The sequence below is a fragment of the Bufo gargarizans genome, chromosome 3 (genome assembly GCF_014858855.1).
Source record: "Bufo gargarizans isolate SCDJY-AF-19 chromosome 3, ASM1485885v1, whole genome shotgun sequence".
Classification (NCBI taxonomy): domain Eukaryota; kingdom Metazoa; phylum Chordata; class Amphibia; order Anura; family Bufonidae; genus Bufo; species Bufo gargarizans.
This window is the reverse complement of record NC_058082.1, coordinates 62,760,687-62,773,762: the sequence shown is the minus strand read 5'-3', so window position 1 is coordinate 62,773,762 and position 13,076 is coordinate 62,760,687. Positions and strand designations below refer to the sequence as shown.

At 44.0% G+C, this 13,076-nt stretch overlaps 1 protein-coding gene across 1 annotated transcript in view; it reads right to left on the bottom strand.

Annotated features, from left to right (window-relative positions):
* The window catches only part of MARCHF9 (membrane associated ring-CH-type finger 9), a 214,945-nt gene that overhangs the window by 54,269 nt on the left and 147,600 nt on the right, over positions 1-13,076 (bottom strand). The window lies entirely within an intron of this gene.

Below are 13,076 nucleotides of genomic sequence, written 5' to 3'. Positions count from 1 at the left end.
ATGGAACTTTTATATGACACACGAGGGCTGAAGATAAGTGCTTTATGTGACTGAACTGTGATGGGCTGAAGCCAAGCCATCCTGTTGGAATAGTTTTTGTTGCTGTTTTTTCCAATAAAACCCTTATGTTGCATCCAATCCTGCCGACTGCCTACCATTTGCAAAGCTAACTCCCACACTATCTAATATCTATCTGTCTATCGTATCTATCTATCTATTGTATCTATCTAATATCTGTCTGTCTATCTATCTATTGTATCTATCTAATATCTGTCTGTCTATTGTGACTATATAATATCTATCTGTCTATAGTATCTATCTAAGGCTACTTTCACACTTGCGCTTGATCGGATCCGTTCTGAACGGATCCGATCATATTAATGCAGACGGAGGCTCCGTTCAGTACGGATCCGTCTGCATTAATAACTTTGAAAAATTTCTAAGTGCGAAAGTAGCCTGCGCGGATCCGTTCAGACTTTCAATGTAAAGTCAATGGGGGACGGATCCGCTTGAAGATTGAGCCATATGGTGTCATCTTCAAGCGGATCCGTTCCCATTGACTTACATTGTAAGTCTGGACGGATCCACACGCCTCCGCACGGCCAGGCGGACAGCTGAACGCTGCAAGCAGCGTTCAGCTGTCCGCCTGGCCGTGCGGAGGCGAGCGGAGCGGAGGCTGAACGCCGCCAGACTGATGCAGTCTGAGCGGATCCGCTCCATTCAGACTGCATCAGGGCTGGACGGAGGCGTTCTGCTCCGCTCGTGAGCCCCTTCAAACAGAGCTCACGAGCGGACAGCAGAACGCTAGTGTGAAAGTAGCCTAATATCTATCTGTCTATAGTATCTATCTAATATCTATCTGTCTATCGTATCTATCGTGCATACTGGTAAGTTCATAGCACACAATGTAACATTTAATAACGGAAGTATCCATACTCCAGTATACAAATGGTTCCTGTTCACATGGCAGCCTCTCCATGTGGCAGGGGTTTTCCATGTGTCAATGGGTTGGTGTCTGGTACTGCAGCTCAGCTGAATTTAAAGAGGCATTTCAGTTTCATGAAATCTATGACCTATCATCAGGATAGGTCATAAGTAGAGATGAGCGAATTTTTCCAAAATTAGATTCGCCGGTTTGCCGTATTGTTTTGAAAAAGTTAGGTTCGATCAGAATATATTAGCAGCGAATTTCGTTAAAAAATTGCTATTTTCTGGCTGCAGAAAGCCTTTATAGTGGTGTAGAGCACTGTGCCTTGCAGTAAGGGTACATTCACACAATTATTTTTTCAGCGTCCGATCCGCATTTTGCGGCACAGAAGCGGACCCATTCATTCCTATGGGTGAATAAAATGTGCGGGCAACATTCAGTATGTTGTCTGCATTTCTATTCCGCAAAAATATGAAGCATGTCCTACTACGGTCCGCAGCACCATTCAAGTCAATGTACTGGTTTCCGTATGTCATCCGTTTTTTGCGGATCCGTTTCCGTATTTTTGAAGGCCTTAATAATTATTGCAAAATGCGGACACACGGTTCCATTATTTGTGTACCCTAAGACGCATAGGGAGTCTGCTTTGATAGTGAAATAATACTGTGAGTCAGTATGACACGCACATGACAGGCGTCGCTCTTAGAATGACTGAACACTTCACTTATTGGGGCAGTCACGGGGCCAAAACTGACCAAATAACTCAAGTACCGTATGAACTCAACCTTACAGGACAATGTTAGCGCCAAGAAGAAGCGCACTCCTTTTACAACGTCGTCAGCTGATTCCACATTGATGTCTTCAGAACCTGTTCTAATAAACGCTTAAACAAGTAGAGCCCCCCAACAGAGTGGAGAGGGTGTCAGCAGTAAGTCTGTGTTGACGTCACTGATTATTTTGCCCTTCCTCTGTTCCGTTAGAACAATAACCCACAAAAAACTGATCCTGTCTGTTGCACATCCGCTTTTACTCGGTCAGCATTTGGTCAGTAATCCATCAGTATTGCTAATGGAAAAAAAAATAGGAGTGGATCTAAAAACAGAGATGACATGTGAATGGAATATTTGCATGTCTTCTGTGTTTTGTACCAACTCCTGCTTTTAGCTACCAAATTATAAGCTGATTTTGATTGGACCATACAGGCCTTACAGCTGCTACACAGACAGGATCCGTTGTGCGTCTCATTTTTCCTTACTTCTGACAGATCAGAAGAAGGGTCAAATAAATGATGATGTCAGCCAAGCTAACTAGTGGCCCAGTCATGAAGTGGGGAGGGTAGGAACAGCATGATAAGTCTCCAGAGTGGCTCTATGACATTGTGGTGAGGTGGAAGCAGCATCAGGAGGCAACAGAGTGGCAAGATGACATAGTGTGGAGGTGGCGGCAGCATCAGGAGACCACAGAGAGGGAAGGTGACATAGTATGGAGGTGGCGCCAGCATCATTGCTCCTGCCACCCCACCCCTCCCCAGCAGCCATGGCAGTGGAACGCGAGCGCAGAGGGGCCCCCCCCCGGTCAGACCTGCGAGAGGATGGACAATGGCGCAGATAGGCAGCAGCCAAGTGACTACATAGGATGTCTCTATAGTAGTTCAGTTTATCCTTTCTCTCAGCGGATGTAAAAAAGGCCCTCATTGTGGACCGTTAGCGAGGGTACAACAAGGTGGAGAGCCAAAAGTCATCCCTCTGCTGAATGGTGACAATTCAGCTGTCACTAGGCAAGCAAGTGAGCATGCAGGGGCCATTTGTGCAAGTGACTCGGAGGGACTCCCTGCCTCCATCTCCACTGCATACTGCCACGGTGTGTCTGGGTCCTCTGCCTCGTCTTGCTCATCGCCCTGTAGCTCCTCCGGCTGCTCCTGCTCCTTCTCTCCTGTCACCTGTGTAGAAAAACCACCCATTTCGCTACATATTGCTTGTGCTCCAATGTCCTCCTCCTCCTCCAGTTCAGCCCCCATGGGGCTCATGTGGCCGTGAGATGTAGGCACCATGTCTCCAGTCCCCTGACCAGCCAGATTTACCATCATCTGTTCCAGGACATGAAGCAGTGGAATGAAGTTGTTCATCCCGTAGTCCTGGCAATTGACAAATAACGTGGCCTCCTCAAAGGGCCTGAGCAAACGGCTGGTGTCATGCATGAGCTGCCACTGGCTGACATCAAAGTTACACAGAGGAGTACTCCTGTCTGCTTGGATCATCAAGAAATTGTTGATGGCCTTTCTATGTTCGTATAGTCGGTTCAACATATGGAGGGTGGAATTCCAACAGGTGGAAACGTCGCATATCAGCCTATGTTGGGGGATGCCGTTCTGCCGCTGCAGCTCAAGGAGGGTGTGCTTTGCGGTGTACGAGTGGCTGAAGTGCATGCAAAGTTTCCTGGCCATTTTTAGGATGTCTTGCAGATGGGTGGAAGACTTCAATCTGGTTTTCAAGCGGTTCCTGAACACGTGTGCCATGCAGGGCGCATGGCTCTGCCCTCCTTGATGCAGCGCCGACACCATGTTCTTCCTGTTGTCGGTCACCATGGTTCTGATTTTGAGTTGTCGCGGAGAAAGGTAGGATTCGATTTCTTGCTGAAGGGCACAGAACAGTTCCTCCCCTGTGTGAATCCGTTCGCCCAGGCAAACCAGGTGCAGAACAGCGTGAGAGTGATGAGAGGGGTCACACATGGCTTGCATACACTACATGCCTCTAACATAATTCTTGGACCTCTACATGAAAATAATGTATTTGCTGTAAATTGCGAGAGGCGCATAGTTGGAAACATTGACTTCACAAGAGATACAGAGCAGCAGAGTTCAGCCATCTCTATTTTCTTCCTGCTGTTTACTGCTCCTGAATTAAAATTGGGGCAACCAGCTCCAGCTTCCTCTGGTGTATATGCCTACGGAGTCCTTTTGTTATGGTTGTGCACAGGGAGCAAGAATGTTACACATAATTTTGATAGAATTCCTGATCTTAAGAAACTGGACTTGGACTCCAAAGCAGAGGCTCCCCTGTATTGTCTTGTGTGCTGTGGAGATCGAATGCAGATGGAGCAGATAAAACACATGAATATTTTCAACTTACTGAAGCAGCTTAATTAATTGTGAATAGATGGTAAATGCAAAGTCTGCTCGTGTGTTGTCATCAGCGTCTTCATTATGTTTATTGCAGAACCCACAACGACGAATTTTGGTCCATATAGCAAAAAGAGGAATACAATCACCTATCAATTTTCCCTAAAAAAAACAAAACATGCTTGAAATAAAAAATGTCACCAATGAAAGGATAATGGAATTCGGTTTATACAGAACAAAGTCTACAATCACCCATCCATTTTTTTCCAAAAAAGCCTGTTTCACATAAAAAATTTCACCACTACGTATTTCGGTCCATACAGCAAAAGGAGGTCTACAATCACCCATAAATTTTCCCAAAAAAAACTTGTTTGAAATTAAAAAATTTCACCAATGAAAGGATAATGGAATTCAGTTCATACAGAACAAAGTCTTCAATCACCCATCAATTTTCCCCAAAAAATCCTGTTTCACGTAAAAAAATACGTAATTTGGTCAATACCACAAAAAGGGCTTTACCACATATAACTGCACCGCTGAACGGCAATTAGGCCCTAATTTGTTTTCCACTTTTACACTACACAAAAGGCTTTTCAACATACAGACGTGGACAAAATTGTTGGTACCCTTTGGTCAATGAAAGAAAAAGTCACAATGGTCACAGAAATAACTTTAATCTGACAAAAGTAATAATAAATTAAAATTCTATAAATGTTAACCAATGAAAGTCAGACATTGTTTTTCAACCATGCTTCAACAGAATTATGTAAAAAAATAAACTCATGAAACAGGCATGGACAAAAATGATGGTACCCCTAACTTAATATTTTGTTGCGCAACCTTTTGAGGCAATCACTGCAATCAAACGCTTCCTGTAACTGTCAATGAGACATCTGCACCTCTCAGCAGGTATTTTGGCCCACTCCTCATGAGCAAACTGCTCCAGTTGTGTCCGGTTTGAAGGGTGCCTTTTCCAGACTGCATGTTTCAGCTCCTTCCAAAGATGCTCAATAGGATTGAGGTCAGGGCTCATAGAAGGCCACTTTAGAATAGTCCAATTTTTTCCTCTTAGCCATTCTTGGGTGTTTTTAGCGGTGTGTTTTGGGTCATTGTCCTGTTGCAAGACCCATGACCTGCGACTGAGACCAAGCTTTCTGACACTGGCTAGTACATTTCTCTCTAGAATTCCTTGATAGTCTTGAGATTTCATTGTACCCTGCACAGATTCAAGACACCCTGTGCCAGACGCAGCAAAGCAGCCCCAGAACATAACAGAGCCTCCTCCATGTTTCACAGTAGGGACAGTGTTCTTTTCTTGATATGCTTCATTTTTTCGTCTGTGAACATACAGCTGATGTGCCTTGGCAAAAACTTCGATTTTTGTCTCATCTGTCCACAGGACATTCTCCCAGAAGCTTTGTGGCTTGTCAACATGTAGTTTGGCATATTCCAGTCTTGCTTTTTTATGATTCGTTTTCAACAATGGTGTCCTCCTTGGTCGTCTCCCATGTAGTCCACTTTGGCTCAAACAACGACGGATGGTGCGATCTGACACTGATGTTCCTTGAGCATGAAGTTCACCTTGAATCTCTTTAGAAGTCTTTCTAGGCTCTTTTGTTACCATTCGGATTATCCGTCTCTTAGATTTGTCATCAATTTTCCTCCTGCGGCCACGTCCAGGGAGGTTGGCTACAGTCCCATGGATCTTAAACTTATGAATAATATGTGCAACTGTACTCACAGGAACATCTAGTTGCTTGGAGATGGTCTTATAGCCTTTACCTTTAACATGCTTGTCTATAATTTTCTTTCTGATCTCTTGAGACAGCTCTTTCCTTTGCTTCCTCTGGTCCATGTCGAGTGTGGTACACACCATATCACCAAACAACACAGTGATTACCTGGAGCCATATATATAGGCCCAATGGCTGATTACAAGGTTGTAGACACCTGTGATGCTAATTAGTGGACACACCTTGAATTAACATGTCCCTTTGGTCACATTATGTTCTGTGTTTTCTAGGGGTACCATCATTTTTGTCCATGCCTGTTTCATGAGTTTATTTTTTTACATAATTCTGTTGAAGCATGGTTGAAAAACAATGTCTGACTTTCATTGGTTAACATTTATAGAATTTTAATTTATTATTACTTTTGTCAGATTAAAGTTATTTCTGTGACCATTGTGACTTTTTCTTTCATTGACCAAAGGGTACCAACAATTTTGTCCACGTCTGTATAAAGGCAACGCTGAATGGCAAATATATTTTTATTTTGCCACTAATACAGGGCAAAAAGGGCTTTAGAATATATAACTGCACTGCTGAACGGCAATTAGGCCTTAATTTTTTCCACTTTTAAACTACACAAAATGGTTTTCAACATATCAGTGCAATGCTGAACGGCGAATATATTTTTATTTTGCCACTAATACACGGCAAACAGGGCTTTAGAATATATAACTGCACCGCACAAGGGCAAATATATTTTTCTTTTGCCACTAATACATGGCAAAAAGGGCTTTACAACATATAACTGCACCGCACAAGGGCAAATAAGACGTACTGTAGAAATATTTCCTTGTAATAAACCCTGTTAATGGCTGTATCAAACAGCACTTGCACCCCAATAACAAGAACGGTTTGCTGGAATGACAGAGATGTATATTGGCAATTTGGGTCTGCAGTCAGTGCAGCAAGGTGTAATAGGATTGTTCCTATTACCCAGGCTGTAACCTCCCCTACTGAACCCTGTTCTACATAACTGATGTGGAATAATTCCTCCCTATCCTTTCCCTGCACTTATAAATCGTTTTTTCACCACAATCAAGTCTTTTTTATAACTGTCCCTAGCACCTGCTGATGTCTTTCCCTGCACTAAGTACGCTGGTAAATCGCAGAATCCAAGATGGATGAGGCTCTTTAAAGGGCTGTGACATCACAGGGCTGGCTGGCTGCTGATTGGCTGCATGCATGGCTTTATGGGTGATCCCGCCTTCTCAGAGTTCCTTGCTCAATTTCATCACACATGTGGCAGCCATTTTAGGAAAAAATGCGATTCGTTACCATGAAGCGTCAGGAAATTCGGCTTCGGTGAAAATTGAATTTTTCCTGAAATTCGGATCGAATTCCACTTCGTCAGCTTCGATTCGCTCATCTCTAGTTATAAGTTTCAGATTGGTGCAGGTTCAACTCCTGACACTCCTGCTAATCAGCTCTTTAAAGAGGCTGCGGTACTCCAGTGAGCGCTGCAGTCTTCTTGCAGCTTACCAAGCACAGCACCGTCCATTGAATAGTAGCTGTGCTTGGTATTGCAGCTCAGACTCATTCACTTAAATGGGACTAAACTGCACCTTGGCCACATGAACGATGAATGTGGCATTACTGACCTAAGAGGCGCCAAAACCTCTTCAAACAGTTGATTGACAGGAGAGCTGTGAGTTGGACACCCACCGAACAAATACTCATGACCTATCCTAAGGATAGGTGTCACCGCTAGTTCTGTGAGAAGGTCTGTTAGATGTTCTTCTCTACCTGTATGACGTTCTTTGTTTTGGTTTCACTTTGTCATCTCCTTTCCTTCTCCCAGCTGTAACCTATTTACACTAATTGTCTCCCTTTATATTCCCTCCCATACTGCCTCACTTTGCGGTTTATACTTCTTCCTGGATTGTGTTCACTGCTGGAGGCTGCTTCTGCTGATTCCTCAGATAAGTCTGTTTCCTTTATTTGTGTTTCCTTGCTGGCTTGATTCTAGGTGACCCTGACTTCGTCCGTATTAAGTTCAGGAAGCGGTGGTCGGGTCCCCTCACTATTATAGGGTTTTCAGGTGTCACATAGTATTAGGTACGTGGGCATGCAATCGTCTACCATAAAGACCTTTGCATGGGCATAGCAGTCAGGGAGAGCTCTAGGGGTTTTATATGGCTCACCCATATGCTCCTTAGTTTGGGATCAAGCCAGTTGGATGCTTATTTGTAAGTTCCAGCTTTCTGCAACACCATCCATGACAATAGGTCATTATATTTAGACACTTCGGACAACCGCTTTAAACTCCTCCTGATATCTGAAAAGTGACCATGTTAAACCGCTGCGGCAGACCAGTGTAATTAAAACTGTTTGTCCTATTCAAGTGAATGGTAAGCAGTGCAGACCCATTAAACAGCTACAAGTAGACTCCAACAATCTGACATCAATGACCTATGCTGAGGAGACGTCATCAATATCACAAAACCAGAATACCCCTTTAAGTGAGTGGGGCTGAACTGCTATACCAGAAATCAGACTGTGGACACAAAAGTAGACATGTCTTGGAATTTCAAACAACCTTTGTGAATGATAATGGGGTAGACGAACCAAAGTGTAGTTATGGTGAACAATGAGTCCCCTCAGATGAATACATTAACAGTTTAATATTAGGTTGCCCACCCTAGAAAAAGACTCCATGGAAAACTTGATTAGAACATAGTGGTTGTAATTACATTTAGCAATTTCAACACACAGTTTTCTGGCATACCCAAAATTTTGTTTTTTGAGTTTTTCCACTTTTTTAAAAAAAATAATGGGGGGGATAATGTAGACCATCGACAGGATCTCCGCAGTCATTTAACATCATGTGCGCCCAAAACTCCCTAGCTGGCACACATTTCTTTTTTGGGGGCATGGACCTCCCAACGATATGCCAGGATTATAACTCTTAAAAGAGTTTCCTAAGATTCTTTACTGATGACCTATCTTCTGGATAGGTCATTAGTATCTCATCGTGGGGGTCCGACACCCGGGACCCTCCAATCAGCTGTTTGAGACAACAGCCTTATCTTAGCTCACAAAGCACAGCGCCGTACACTGTATAGTGGCTGTGCTTGGTTTTGCATCTCAGTCTCATTTACTTCAATGGGGCTGAGCTGTGCCTAGGCCATGTGACCTATAAATGTGATGTCACCGGAGTAGGAAAAGCTGGAGAAGGTGAGAACACTACTGCAAGTGTCACTGCCTTCTCAAACAGCTAAGGCTACTTTCACACTAGCGTTCGAGCGGATCCGTTCTGAACGGATCCGCTCATATTAATGCAGACGGTGGCTCCGTTCAGAACGGATCCGTCTGCATTATAACTTAGAAAATTTTTGTGAAAGTGTGAAAGTAGCCTGAGCGGATCCGTTCAGACTTTACATTGAAAGTCAATGGGGGACGGATCCGCTTGAAGATTGAGCCATATGGTGTCATCTTCAAGCGGATCCGTCCCCATGACTTCCATTATAAGTCGGAACGGATCCGCTCGCCTCCGCACGGCCAGGCGGACACCCGAACGCTGCTTGCAGCGTTCAGGTGTCCGCTCACTGAGCGGAGCGGAGGCTGAGCGCTGGCAGACGGATGCATTCTCAGTGGATCCGCCTCCACTGAGAATGCATTAGGGCCAGACGGCTGCGTTCAGGGCCGCTTGTGAGCCCCTTCAAACGGAGCTCACGAGCGGACACCTGAACGCAGGTGTGAAAGGAGCCTAAACCGACAGGGTCCCGAGTGTCGGAATCCCACCGATCAGATACTGATGACCAATCCAGAGAATAGGTCATCCATTAAAAAATCTTGGAAAACCCCTTTAATAATTCTTGTACATTGTATGACTTTCTTAATACATTACCTCTACTCAATTAAAGAGTAGAGTAGAAAAACATGGCTGCTTTCTTCCAGAAACAGAACTACGCTTGACCAAGGGTTGTCTTAATTGTTCCTCAGCAACAATAAAGTGAAAGAGGCAAGATGCAATGTCCTACACAAAACGTAAGAAAGTCATCTTCAACCAGAATATTTGGTCAATTGGATTGTTTCTAATAATCATGTCCAAGCAATCCAAAGTAGAGGGCATCCTGTTTGAGATGACCACCCAATATTGCACTGGAAAATAATCATCTGGGTCGGGGACCTTCTCAAAGAAGATGGCCCGTATGCTTACTATATGGTCGAACTGAAAATCTGTCACAGGAAATCTGGTCTGGGTAAGGGAGTGGTCTTCTCAAACAGAGAGGTTTTGCTGCCTTTGGATCATAGTATGGATGAAATGATATCTCTGATTATTATTCATCGGCGTTCTTCTCAGACAAAATGGACAAACCACGGGAGGGGATCCAAGAATGAGATCATGTCTATTTGAGGGTCATTTGTAGGTAGATTCTATGCCAAGTAAAATATTCCTTTATCTGTATTCGACTGGTGTATCCACTGACTGAAATAAGATGTGCTAGTCAAACATGGATGCCAATAGGAAATGTCATTTACAGAGGCACCTTGCTGTCTTCATACATTCTCCTGCCATTCATCTTAAGCCATTTCTTCTATGCAACGGCAAGACTATTTCCGTCACATCAAAGGCGTCTACCAGCCCCCAGGTCACCAACAATCTGGAAGATTTTTTAAGGTTTTATGTTACCTTCATCCAAAGCAGGTATGCTTGAGGGAAAAATAAAGACAGGACTTCATTGTTATTTCGGTGGTGACCCATGGTTTAGTTGATGTCTCTACAACATACAGTGGAGGAAATAATTATTTGACCCCTCACTGATTTTGTAAGTTTGTCCAATGACAAAGAAATGAAAAGTCTCAGAACAGTATCATTTCAATGGTAGGTTTATTGTAACAGTGGCAGATAGCACATCAAAAGGAAAATCGAATAAATAACTTTAAATAAAAGATAGCAACTGATTTGCATTTCATTGAGTGAAATAAGTATTTGAACCCTCTAACAAAAAAAGACTTAATACTTGGTGGAAAAACCCTTGTTTGCAAGCACAGAGGTCAAACGTTTCTTGTAATTGATGACCAAGTTTGCGCACATTTTAGGAGGAATGTTGGTCCACTCCTCTTTGCAGATCATCTCTAAATCCCTAAGGTTTCGAGGCTGTCTCTGTGCAACTCTGAGCTTGAGCTCCCTCCATAGGTTTTCGATTGGATTAAGGTCCGGAGACTGACTAGGCCACTCCATGACCTTAATGTGCTTCTTCTTGAGCCACTCCTTTGTTGCCTTTGCTGTATGTTTTGGGTCATTGTCGTGCTGGAACACCCATCCACGACCCATTTTCAGTTTCCTGGCAGAGGGAAGGAGGTTGTCGCTCAGGATTTCACGATACATGGCTCCGTCCATTTTCCCGTTTATGCGAATAAGTTGTCCTGTGCCCTTAGCAGAAAAACACCCCCAAAGCAAAATGTTTCCACCCCCATGCTTGACGGTGGGGACGGTGTTTTGGGGGTCATAGGCAGCATTTTTCTTCCTCCAAACACAGCGAGTTGAGTTAATGCCAAAGAGCTCTATTTTGGTCTCATCAGACCACAGCACCTTCTCCCAGTCACTCTCTGAATCATTCAGGTGTTCATTGGCAAACTTCAGACGGGCCTGCACATGTGCCTTCCTGAGCAGGGGGACCTTGCGAGCCCTGCAGGATTTTAATCCATTGCGGTGTAATGTGTTTCCAATGGTTTTCTTGGTGACTGTGGTCCCTGCTAATTTGAGGTCATTAACTAACTCCTCCCGTGTAGTTCTAGGATGCTTTTTCACCTTTCTCAGAACCATTGACACCCCACGAGGTGAGATCTTGCGTGGAGCCCCAGAGCGAGGTCGATTGATGGTCATTTTGTGCTCCTTCTATTTTCGAACAATCGCACCAACAGTTGTCACCTTCTCTCCCAGCTTCTTGCTAATGGTTTTGTAGCCCATTCCAGCCTTGTGCAGGTCTACAATTTTGTCTCTGACATCCTTGGACAGCTCTTTGGTCTTTCCCATGTTGGAGAGTTTGGAGTCTGCTTGATTGATTGATTCTGTGGACAGGTGTCTTTTATACAGGTGACTAGTTAAGACAGGTGTCCTTAATGAGGGTGACTAATTGAGTAGAAGTGTCTAACCACTCTGTGGGAGCCAGAACTCTTAATGGTTGGTAGGGGTTCAAATACTTATTTCACTCAATGAAATGCAAATCAGTTGCTATCTTTTATTTAAAGTTATTTATTCGATTTTCCTTTTGATGTGCTATCTGCCACTGTTACAATAAACCTACCATTGAAATGATACTGTTCTGAGACTTTTCATTTCTTTGTCATTGGACAAACTTACAAAATCAGTGAGGGGTCAAATAATTATTTCCGCCACTGTACATAAAAAAACGTGCGGCAAAAGAATTCAAAGGCAGAGAGGCTCCTAAATGCTGTCAATGGCGGCTGATACTAAAAGTGCACAATAACCTCCCATCGGCTGCCCACCTGTATTTTCCTTCGGCAGCGACAGCCAGACAACAAGCTACTAACAAGGTATTCAGGTAATTGATTTGCTACCGCTCAATGGCAAACACAGATCATACACAAATATGTGGAAGGGAAAAACAGATCCCGCTGGTTCTTATCATGCCGGCGTATGCGCTTCCTGCGCTGTCCTCGCATCACTTTCTGGAGAAAAGCAGCAATGTCATACAAAAGTATTAAGCAAACAGGTGCGCGGAATAGGTATAACATATATACATAAAACGTAGCGGTGGCAGTGCCAGCTCTCTAAGGTATGGATTTGGCAGCTTTCCCCATAACAACGCTGATGACAGTTCCTCTCGTCATATAGTAAGCGATCTGGAGACCGCTGCGCACATCACATAAAGCCACCTGGCGGGACCCCCCCCCCCATCTAGGATTCATAGCAGAGGAGGAATGCACAGACCTATGGTAACAACTATTGTGAACTACCTTTTAATGGGGTTGTCCAGGACTAAAATACAGATCACCTAACCTCAGGATAGGACATCAATATGTTATTGACAGAGGTCCGACATGTGGAACTCCTGCTGATCAGCCGCTTGAAGGGAGGGCATGCACTGAGGCCTTTTCCTTTGCCTGTCATGTGACATTGATCGGTCATGTGGCTTTTCTGCAGGTAAGTCCCATTCGAGCAAATGGATTAAACTTCTCTGTGGCATATCGTAAGATATCCGATAAGTGTGGATGTCCTATAGGATCCGCTCTTAGAGAGACGCTCATGTACAGCACTGTGCTTGGTATACAAT